A 12761-nucleotide genomic window follows, 5' to 3' on the forward strand; every position below is an offset into this window, starting at 1 on the left:
TGAAATTGTGATGGTAATAATTTTACTATTTCAATCTTATGCGAATTCGATTATAAAATACTACTTTCGGGTTGAGTAATGCAGACTATCTATTTGTAGGGCATTCATTGCCATCCCATCATTTAAAGGTGGTCTTTTTCAAAATTTATAAAGTATTTTTATTCAAATTAATTTTAAACTTATGCAATGCAAAAGTGATGATTATATATAAAAATTTAATTATAATATAATTAATAATTTTATATAAAAATAAAAAATTTTAAATATAAAACAAATAATCGTTTTTGTTTCAAATGAAATAACTACTCTTGATGCGATTTTTTTCTTTTCAAAATATATAACCTATCTAAAATACATAAATTCATCTGAAATTTTACATAAAATATAATTATTTAAAATGTTTTACAAATTTTGAAATATAGATAGTATTAGAAAAAAAAAATCTAGTAAATGGTGGACATTAGAAAATTAAGTCAATTAATATAAGTTGATAAAATATATTATACAACTATTTAGTGAAAAAAGTTAACAACCTGATTTGAAATGAATAAAGAAAACAAATACAAAATGCAAAATCGTAATAAAAACTTATGATTGATCATGCAAAAATTGTGATGAAAACTGTACTTTGAGTTGATTCAAGAACAAAACATTTATAATCTAAGTATGGACAAAATGATAAAAAAAATTAATCGGTCACATTTAATGAGATATGATTGGAAAGGGAAAAAGTTTTTGAATTTTGACAGTAAATTTTGTACAATTGTATGGATTAAAAGATAAAAATTAGAACTATGAAATTATCAATATTAAAAAGAAATAAGGATAAAGAGGTTTAGTTATGTTGGATTGTAAAATTATGTGTACCAATTCGAATTGAAAAAAAAAAGTGTGAATCAATATTCTTGTGTTTCCCTCTTTTGCATCTCAAGTTACATGTTCCAATTTTAGAAAAATGATAACAATGATAATATAATATAATTGCACAACATAAAAATAATTATTATTTAATATAAAAATCAATTAAAAATTGAGAAAATTAAGCAAAAGCACCCATTACAGTTTACAAATAGTATTAACAAATTGATAAAATGAGAGACCATTTACTTAAAATATCACAATAAAAGTACTTTTTAATTAGTTACAATATTATTTATATTTTGGTTTTTGTAATAAATAATTAAAAAAAATATCTTTTGTATCTTGATTTTGTAATAAAGAATAGAAATATCTAAAACTTATTTATATCATCCAAACATGTGCCAAAAAATAATATAATATCAACTAAAATGAAAATCTTATATGAAATTTAATAATCAACTACAATAGCACAAAAAATCAATTAATTATTGATCCAAGTTAGTAGGATAACCCTCAAAATAAAATGCTACAAATCAATTGCAGCTACAAAAAAGAAAAAACTCCAATGTAAAAAAACAAATAACAACTCATTTATAATAACAAAATTAAAAAAAATTAATAAACATAAAAATTATTTTTAAAAAATCAATCAAACATTTTTTAAATGATGCCCTAAGTTTGAAAAATATGCTACATTGATGGCATCTTTGATAATTCTTATGTAATTGTTTAGCTTGTTTTTGATATCCTCCTCAATTCACTTCAAAATTTTGTGCAAAATAAATCCTCATCTGACACCATGTTAAGAGAAGAATCATATAATTAGAAAGACGCATAGAAAAAATCAAATCCAACCATCAACAATAAGTGCACTCCTTCATAAAGACAAATAATTAATTCTTTGGACCTCTATAATGGCTTGCAATTTCTTAACGTAATCTATCTACATGCTTTAGGTAAAACTACTTGCATACAAAATTAAATTGCTATAAATTTTACGCGAAGAACATATTGTATTTCATAATATAAAAGGTAATACATTAATCAAATTGCTAAAACTATCCAAAAAAATCAGGCATATAAAATATTGCACCAATGTCATATATCTACATATGAAACAAAATATATGTGCAAAGATTATAAGTATAAGATTATTTGAATATGCAAATGAATACGATAAAAAATGGTTGTAAAATTTTTTTATAAAAACTCAAACTTAAAAGTTTCTTTGATCTCAAAATCAATATCTCATTTATAATTATGGTTGGTCAACAAATTAATTATAGAAATGCTAAAATTTCTTAAGTTTAAATATAGAAAATTGAATGAGAAAATTACTTACAGAAGACAATAATAATAATAATAATAAGTAATTAAATTGAAAATTTAAAAAGAAAGAAATATAATTAATTATTTGAAATATTTTTAATTTTAATCAAATCAAATAAAAAAAATTAAATATAGGACAGATGTCGATTTTCAAAGATCATATACATTTCAATAATATAACCAATCTACATTAAATAATTTTTTTTAAAAAATTTTAATTTTTATATATTTATATAAGATAAGGGAAAAATTGATCTAAATAAATACTAAAGGGCTTAGATTAAAAAAAAACCAATTAATTATAAAAACTTTACATTTCAACCTGAAGTACCTTATTTTGCGGATATTGATATTCCGAAGGAAGAAGCAGACAAGTGTGAGTTTGTGCTTCTTTTACTTTTTCTCTGTAAAAGTGTAAACAAATTATTTTTTATTATGTTTAAGAAGATGGTTGTGATTTTTTCTTCTTAACAAATACGTTATTTGTCAATAAATTATTAAAATTTTAATTTTCGTAACTAAAACTTAATTTTTGAGATTTTTAAATATAAAAAAAGAATTTGAATTTCTTAAAAAAATAAATTGGAGTGTGAATTTGAATTAAGTTTGTTTTTACGCATTGCACCTAAGTTTTTAAAATTTACAAGCTAGAAGGGAACTAAAAAAAAATTGATAATTGTACTTTTTATTACAGAAAATTATCTCATGTATCACTAACGAAAATTTTAAAATTCCACAATCCAAATTAAAAAAATTATACATATATATATTTAGGGTATATTAAAAAAAATTATTTTGTTTATAATGAAAACTAGCTTATAACTCATGCAATGCATAGATTAATTTTATATATTAACTAAAATATTTTAAATTTGTGAATTTATTAATTAAAATATATTATTACAAATAAACTAAAATTATTATATTAAAATACTTACCAACAGATAAATATCAATCAACAATAAAAATTTTTATGTTGCTTATAAATAAGAAAATACTTTAGACTCACTACAGGGGTTTTGGTTTTTTATGGTATTTTTTTTAACGTTTAGCAGCGTTTATAAACGTAACTAAAAGATTTATAACATTTGCGAAAAATGCTAGTTAGATTGCCGGCTATATAGGCGTTGCAAAAAATAGCGATCATTTTCAAAAAAATACCTCAATATTAGCCCCGTTTATATCTGAAACGCCATCATTTTAGCGACGTTTTTATCTTTGAAAATGCTGCTAAATTAATGGTGTTTTTATGAGAAAAATACCGTTGCTTTGATGGCGTTTATAACTGTAACCTTTGATGGTGTTTGTAACTGTAAATGCCACTATTTTAGAGGCATTTGTATATGAAAATGTCTTTATATTAGCGGTGTTTGTATCTTTGAGACATGACTAATTTAGTCATGATTTTATGAGAAAAACACCGTTACTTTGGTGGCGTTTGTATAAAAAAAAAATTTCACTTAACTAGCGGCGTTTGTTGGTAAGAGCGTCATTTTTTTTAATCGCGTTTTATGATACAAACACTACTAAATTATTCATTTAGTGACATTCTTGAACACAAACACCGCCATTATGTAAAAATGTATTTTTTTTAATTTCTGTTAATAATTTTTATTTTCATAAAAGAGCTTAAATTCAAAAATTAAAATTAATATAAACTTAATTCACGTTTAAATATGCATCTAATTAATACAAAGTTTAATAATTAGTATAATAACATTCAAATACTTTTAATACATTAACAAAATAAAAATTAAAATGTATGAAATAGATGACTGCATACATTTTGCTGGCTGCCAATTAATAAAAAAATTTTTTTACCTTGGTCACTAGCGTGTTCAAGAACCTACTAAATAATAACTGTAGACACCCAATCAGGTCCGGGCCCGGATCAATTGGGCCTGACCCGGATCAATTGGGCCTGACCCAGATCATTTGGGCCTGGCCCAAATGGGTAAGGCCCAATTCAATCATGTATTATTATTATTTTTTTTTCCTTTTTTTTTTCTTTTCTTTTGTATTTTTATATTTATTATTATTAATATATGTATATCTGTATTTATTTATTTAGATTAGATTTATATGTATATTATTTATATAGTTATATATTTATTATTATTATTATTATTATTATTATTTTTGTAAGATATTTTTGGGTTTATCTTATTTTATTATTATTTTTTTTAAATTATCTGTTCTGATTTTTTTCTGATTATCAGATATTTTTTTTTATAATATCTTTTTATTTATCTGTTCTAATTATCTATTATTTTTTTTATATTTATTTGATTTTTTTGGAAGGTTGAGATTGAAGCTGAAGAATCCTACTGGGAGTGGGGATTCAATCTAAAGAGTCCAATTGGATTCAAAGACTGAATCCCCGTCCAAGGAGGAGTTGGGATTGATCAGAAACTCCTGATCAATCCCTATATAAAGCACCTCCTGGAACAGTTCAAGAACACAGAAAAAAACAGTGAGCAAAGCTACTGAATTTGAGAGAAAAAAGTGTTTAAAAGAGTTTTCGAAGGCTAAAGAAGGTCGAGAAGTGTTAGGATAGCTGTAGGGATCTGAAAAAAATTTTTTAGAAATTTTTTTGCGAAAATTTTTTCTGGAAATTTCTGGGAAATTTCCAGATTCCGGCGAAAATTCCGGCGACATTTGAATTTTCTGGCACAAATTCCGGCGAAACTTGAAGATTCCGGTGACCAACCCAGTTTCCGGCGAGATTCCCAGAAACCGGCGAAGATTCCGGCCATATTCCGGCAAAAATTCCAGATTCCGGCGACATTTCCAGAATCCGGCATCGGTGTTCTTCGGTTTTCTAGAGAGAAGGGAGAGAAAAGGGAAGGAAGAGAGAGAGAGGGGAGGAGCGTTCTGCCGAAAAACAGAGGAGAGTGCCTTAAATACCCTCCAAAAACGACGTCGTTTTGGCCTTAAGTAACCAGAGGATCCGCGCGTTTTGCCGTGACCCGACCCGACCCGAGCGTCGACCCGCTTCTGACCCGCGCGTGCTAGCCTCCCTCCGAGCCAAGCCGAGCCGAGCCGAGCTTCCAAGCCGCTCCTCCGAGCCGTTTTTTTTTCTTCCTTGAGCCGAGCCGAGCCGAGCCGATAGCCGAGCCGCTCCAGGTTTTTTTTTTTTTTTTTTTTTTGAATTTTTTTTATTTGACTTTGATTTTGATCTTGATTTTTTTTTTCTTTTTTCTTTAATTAATCCGACGACGGAGCCTCTACAAGTAAAAACAGTAGTTTTTCTTGCATACTCCTGAGGTGAGGGAATTTTCTCAATTTTCTGCTAAAAGTATTAGAGTCAATTGAGAATAATTTCCGATAATTAATTACTTGGCTGATTTTGATTTTTTTTTTTTCTTTAATTAATCCGACGACGGAGCCTCTGCAAGTGAAACAGTAGTTTTTCTTGCATACTCCTGAGGTGAGGGAATTTTCTCAATTTTCTGCTAAAAGTATTAGAGTCAATTGAGAATAATTTTCGATAATTAATTAATTGGTTGATCTTGATTTTTCTTTAAATAATCTGACGACGGAGCCTCTGCAAGTGAAACAGTAGTTTTTCTTGCATACTCTTGAGGTGAGAGAATTTTCTCAATTTTCTGCTAAAAGTATTAGAGTCAATTGAGAATAATTTTCAACAACTAACTACTTGGTAAAATTTTAAGGCTTTTGGATAACACAAATTCAAGCTGGTACCATCTTTTGATGGGCGTTGTGAGGGTGCTATAACCTTCCTCACACGTAACCGAACTCCCGAACTCTGTTCTGGTTAAGCAGACCCGAACCTATTCTTTTAGGGACCCTTAAGCTTAGGTGTTCCCTAAAAGGGCAGATTCCTTAGGTGGCCAATCGCACCTAGATAAAAAAGATTGGTGGCGACTCCCTGAAAATCAATGTCTAGCGATAGATCCCCGGATCTAGACGTTACGACAGCTTGGCGACTCCACTGGGGACCCTGAGAGTCAGGCTAGCAAATAATTTGTGTTATCCAAAAGCCTAATAAAATTGAACCTTTTTGTATATATGTATTATTATTCATTCATGTCTGTTAATTATGTCATTCATATGCATGTGCATAACATGAGCTCTACACCCGAGCTCCGTCCCTTTAGGAGGGAGTAAAGTACCTATTGCTTTCGTGAGGTCTAATGCCTCCGCAGTGGCTAGCGAAATACTCCCACTCAAATTGAACCTTTTCCGCTTGTAGCCTGTAATGGGTGAGGATTAGGGTGCCTTACTAGTCTGTGATGGACAAGGATGTAAGGAACAATTTGAGGACCTTTAGACTTTGACCCTAAAACCGCATATAGTGAACTTTAAGAGTGCCTAACCCATAGATAGAGCCATCACCCTTCCTGTTAGAATTGACCAAAAGCATAGGATTCATCCTTTTTACTTTGTGTGATGTTTAAATTTATTTAGTTATTTATTCTTTTTCTGGGTATACTAACCTTTTTTTTTTTTCTTTTGCATTGGTTCATGTGCACATCATAAAGTTGCATAAAGAACATTTGCCTGAAAAACGGTCTTCAACAAATTTTTTTTCATGGACACCAATGAACGCCTAGTTTGTTCTTCATCAGTATTAGCACCCTGTGGGACACCTAATGAGGTAAGGGCCTTGTCAGAAAAGACCCAACTGAAGATGGGAGATTGCTTGCCAATTGGGTATGAGTCTATTCTGTCTCAAGAAACATCTATCCTCCTCAAACAGAATAATTTAGAAGATTTGGTTGACATCTGGAAGAAGATGAGTCCGTCAAGACAAGAGCAGTTTTGTCAGAAACATGGGCATATAGCACACCTTCTAGCAGTGGCTGTTGATGACCAACTAATTAGAGCTGCAACACAATTCTGGGATCCTACATACAGGTGTTTCATCTTTAATGAAGTTGATATGACTCCCACCATAGAAGAATATTCGGTCTTGTTGGGTTTGTATCTCAAGACTCCTGACAAGATATATGTCAAAAAGCATAAGTCAGGATTTCGTAAAAGTCTGGCTCAACTCATGGGGATAAACAAGGAAGTTGTGGATTCTCATACAAAGAAGAAACAGGAACAGGTCTGCCTACCTTGGAAGTTCTTTCATGAGTTTCTGATGCAACATGCCAATGAAGAACGGGGGTTGGACATATTTGCCTTGGCTATATACGGACTGGTAATCTTTCCAAAGGTTTTGGGACATATTGAGATAGAGGTAGTTGATTTCTTCGAGAGTGTGATCAATGGCTGTAATCCCTCAACGGTGATATTAGCAGAGACTATCAGATCCTTGAGTTATTGTCGTCGGAATGGAGGGCGCTTCATAGGATGCATACAGTTATTGTATGTGTGGATGAAAAGCCATTTCGAACATGGAAATGGTGCTTTCTCGAAGATTTATATCCGTAATCGCTTTCCGATCAAAGAGTTCTGTGAAAGTGGGTGGTCAAAGCAGAAGTCTAAACAAGAATGGATAACTTTCTTGCAAAAGTTGGAAGGTGCCAGAGTGAGATGGTTAGTCCCATGGATGAATCGAGAGCCTATGTTATACCAATGTGGAGATAGTACAGTGGTTCCACTTCTGGGTTTATGGGGAGTGACGAATTATGCACCGCTCTTAGTGAGGAGACAATTAGGGGGAGAACAGTTTATTCCTATGACTTATGGGCTTCATCAGTTAGATTTCTCTTATAGTGAGCCTAAAGCATTTCAGAGGATGAATGGGATGATCAAAGCATGGAAAAATCCCCAAAGAGTGAGTCCTGGACCATTCACTGAAAAAGTCACTCCAGGTTACTTGGTTTGGAGAACAAAGAGAAGACAGGAAATGGTATTCACTTATGAAGTCTCTCAACCACCGACAGAAGAAAAGCTTGAAGAGATACCATCAGAGTTAGAGCTGGCAACAAAAGAGTTTGAATTTGAAAAGATCAAGTTAAAGAAAGAGATTCAAGAACTTCAAGAAGAAAAAGCCCAGTGGGAAGGTAGAGCTGAAAATTATGAAGTTAAAGTTCATAAGATTGCTAGAGAACGTGATGCAGCTACTGAAGATCTAGCAAGGTTACACCAGGAGCATAAGAGGCTATGTGTAAGAGAAAGGGCCAAAGGGATAACCATTGTCGAGCTGACTGAGGAAAACACAAGACTGAAGCAAGAGTATGCCGAATTAGAAGAAGAAAGTACTGAAGCACAGGCAGAAATTAACATGCTAAACAGTTATTTGAGCGGGCTAAGTCAAAGGTTGGATGAACAAGGAGACCACATTGCTGCATTGGTTAGAGAACATAGAGAATTATCATACCAAGTCTGGTGTGGTAAAAGAGAGAACCTAGGGAGGCAGAAATACATTGAGCACTTAACAACCCAGATCCATAAAGGGGTATGTAAGGCAAAAGAGATGGTGGAAGAGGCAGAAGCATTAAGACAAGTGGTGGCCCCAGTAGGAGAACATGGACAGCGTCTGTTGAACTTCATAGAAGAAGCCAAAGCCCAATATGAACAGATCAAACAATTTTATGGCTATAATTCTAGAGGGATAAACTCAATGTAGATCAAAGTTTTTTGGAATAAATGAAATTTTTTTAGTTGAATACCGTTTTAAGGCAAATGTTCTCTGCATACATGCATTTTTCATTCATTGCATTCTCATTCATTACACTTTAACCATGTGATAATCATGCAAAGTTACTAATTCTGAGGTATGGTACTCAAGGTTCCAAGGATAGCTCCATCTAGCGAAAACCCTGCCCATCGTTTCAACACAAGATCCAGAGCAAGGCAAATGGAGCAGGAAAATTCTCATAGATTCGAAAAGCTAGAAAAAGCTCAGGAGAAGATTGAAAGTGAGCTAAGCAAGATTCTGGAGGCTCTAAATAACATGAACAAAGGAAAAGGAGTTGAAGGAAGTACAAGCCAGCAAGAAGTGGCTGACCCTTTGTACCCTCCAGGTTTTGGCCCGCCTCAAGCTCCGTCTGCCCAAGAGGTCCCACCACAACATTTCGCATATCCAACATATCCTGGAATGCCATCAACTTTCAACCCAGGGCAGTATAACAGTTATATAAATCCTGTCTTCACTGAAAAGGCAGTAGAACCAATTCCTGATCTAGATGATTTAAAAGAGAAGGAGAAAGAAAAGATGAGAGTGGAAGCTGAGGAGAGTTCCAAGATTAGCATGCTAGAGCAAAGGCTAAGGGCCGTGGAAGGATTTAGCTTCTATGGGTCAGTTGATGCTGCGGGGCTCTGCCTAGTTCCTGATGTGGTTATCCCCCATAAGTTCAAGGTACCAAAATTTGAAAAATATGATGGTACAAAGTGCCCCAAAACCCATATCACCATGTATTGCAGGAAGATGGCAGCTCATGCACAGGATGAGAAACTCTTGATGCATGTTTTTCAAGACAGTCTTACTGGTTCTGCGGCCAGATGGTATGTTCAACTGGACAGGACTCGCATTCGCTCTTGGAGCGATATGGCGCATGACTTTATCAGTCAATACCGACATATCATCGATTTGGCTCCAGATCGTTTGTCTTTACAGAATCTGGAGAAAAAGACAAACGAATCTTTTAAAGAGTATGCCCAGAGGTGGAGAGATATTGCTTCTCAGGTACAGCCTCCTCTGACCGAGAAAGAAACTACAGTGCTATTTGTTAGCACTTTAAAACCTCCCTATTATGAAAAGATGATAGGGAATGCAACAAAGAATTTTGCCGATATGGTAATTTCAGGAGAAATCATTGAAAGTGCCATCAAGAATGGCAAGCTAGAAGGGAATGAAGCATCTAGCAAAAGAATCCCAAAGAAAAAAGAAACTGAAGCTCAGGCTGTGAGCTTTGATAGACAGCAACTTAGGGGTTATTCGCCCTACCCCCCACCAGAATATCTGCCCTATCACCCCACTGTAAATAACACTTCTTTTCACCCATACCAACCATCATACCCCCAAACCTATCAAACCTCTCATAGACCCCAAAACACCATGTACAGTTCTAACATTCAACCCACCCCAAAACCATAAATTCGCCCAACTAACCCTGCTGGTGGCTCGCGGGAGCAACGAACCACTCGCGAAAGACCTATTTTTGACCCTATTCCCATGACCTATACGGAATTATACAAGGAGCTCTACAACAATCATTTGATTGCTCCAAGTAAATTGGAACCCCTCAAGCCACCTTACCCTAAGTGGTATGATCCCACTGCCCACTGTGACTACCATTATGGGATTGCTGGTCACTCCACCGAAAATTGCACTACCCTGAAATATAAAGTGCAACGATTGATTAAGGATGGAATGATTTGCTTTGATACTGGAGGGATGACTGCACCAAATGTTAGTGGCAATCCTTTGCCAAATCATAATGTGAATGCTATAGGTGAAGAGCATGAGCGCCATGTGAAGAAAGAAGTGGTAGATATTAAGACACCTCTCGATCAGTTGTTTGATGTCTTACGAAAAGCAGACATGATGCAACTGGTAAGTCCACACAGCTATCATGGAGCATATATAGCTGGTACTAGTTGTAAGTATCATAGTGGGGCAAGAGGCCACTCCATTGAGACCTGTAAACAATTTCACCGAGAGGTGCAAAAACTCCTGAATTCACATCAGATAGAGGTCTACGAAGAAAAAGGAAGCTTGAAGAATGCTGAGGTGTGCATGAATGATAGGCCTGAAAAGCTGTTTCCCAAACCAGTGACAATTCGGTGTGGAAACAAACCAAAATCAGTCATAGACAAGCTCCTCCCTAGGCCGGTAACTTTTAAAGTCCCAACTCCTTTCCCATACAAAGATGATAAAGCTGTACCCTGGAGATATGGATGTGACGCTGTAGTGCAGGGGCAAAAAGAAGAGGTCTCCAAAGCCAATGCTTCTAACATTACTGGTGTAGGAGGCATTACTCGAAGTGGGAGATGTTACACCCCAGAAATGCTAGAGAAGGCTAGAAGAGAGAAGGCTAAAGAAGGAGAAAGACGAAATAATCCAGAGATAGAGCCTGAAGAAGATCAGCCAAAGCCAGTATCAGAAAGGGAGGTTTGTGAATTCCTGAAGCTGGTAAAACATAGTGAATATTCAGTTGTGGAACAGTTGAATAAAATGCCAGCTCGAATCTCATTGTTATCACTGTTGCTGAATTCAGAGCCACATCGAAATGCCTTGCTGAAAGTGTTGAATCAGGCATACGTGGCACATAACGTGTCTGTCGAATATGTGAATCACTTGGCTGGAAACTTAGTCATGCCAAATCACATTTCATTCAGTGATGATGAGATTTCTTTGGAGGGAAAGAGAAATGCTAAGGCCTTGCATATCACAGTAAAGTGCCAGAGCCATATCATAGCTAAAGTCCTTATCGATAATGGTTTTGCCATCAATGTCATGCCTATGTCAACTTTGGCAAGGCTACCCATCGATTATTCTCATATGCGAGATAGTCAGATGATTGTGAGAGCCTTTGATGGAACCAGAAAAGAAGTCCTGGGGGATATTGAGATGCCCTTACAAATTGGGCCGTGCACCTTCAATATAACATTTCAAGTGATGGATATCTCTCCATCCTACAGCTGTCTGTTAGGAAGGCCATGGATTCACATGGCAGGAGCTGTACCCTCTACTTTGCATCAAAAGATCAAATTCAATGTGAAAGGTCAATTAGTAGTGGTAGTTGGGGAGGAAGACATGCTAGTGACCCAACCATTGAACACTCCATATGTAGAGGCTGCCGAAGAAGCATTGGAGTGCTCCTATCGATCTTTTGAATTGGTCAATACTGTAGGTGAAGGATTTCAAAGTCAGCCTTTTTCAAAGATAGTGGTGAGCCAAGTCATCAACAAAGGCTGGTGTCCAGGACTTGGGCTAGGCAAAAATTTGCAGGGAATTAAAGAACCTCCGACAATAGCGGACAATAGCGACAGGGCAGGCTTAGGATACGAGATGGCAGAGTGGGAAGTCAAAAGAAGGCCATCAAGAAAGACAGCAAGACTGATGTTTATCCCACAATTGTACGAAACCTTCAGACCTGGAGGATTTATGAACCCAGATGCAAAGAAAAGTGTGGAAGAGGACTTTGCCCAGTTAGCCATTAATGCTGTTGAAGATGAAGTGGGGCTCAACAAAGAAGAATGGGTTCGCCTTTGTCCACAAGACTATGAGCTGAACAATTGGAGTGCCATTGAAATGCCTCTGACTTTTGATTTTGATTCAATGTAATTGTAACATCTCAATAGCTTTTGCCCAAGGCTATGGGGTGATCCTTTCTGTTTGGGCCATTCATCATTTATTATTTTTAATAAAAAATAGGGAGGATGCATTTACATTTATTTCTTCTCATGCCTTCATTATTTTCACCTTTCAAACACATCTTGCCAACATATCCCATTTCATTCAATTTCAGGTCTTTAAATGAACAAGAAGATAATCATGATAACCATCAAGAGGTTAACTTTGAGAATTCAATTAATACTGATGAACTTGACAATGAAGAGAATTTTGAAGAATATGTTATGTCTCCGGACCTAATGAGGATCATTGAACAAGAGAATAAGCCAATTGAGCCTTATCAGGAGGTAGTGGA

This window comes from Durio zibethinus, chromosome 13, assembly GCF_047325235.1.
Source record: "Durio zibethinus cultivar Kanyao isolate XHJ-2024 chromosome 13, ASM4732523v1, whole genome shotgun sequence".
NCBI lineage: Eukaryota > Viridiplantae > Streptophyta > Magnoliopsida > Malvales > Malvaceae > Durio > Durio zibethinus.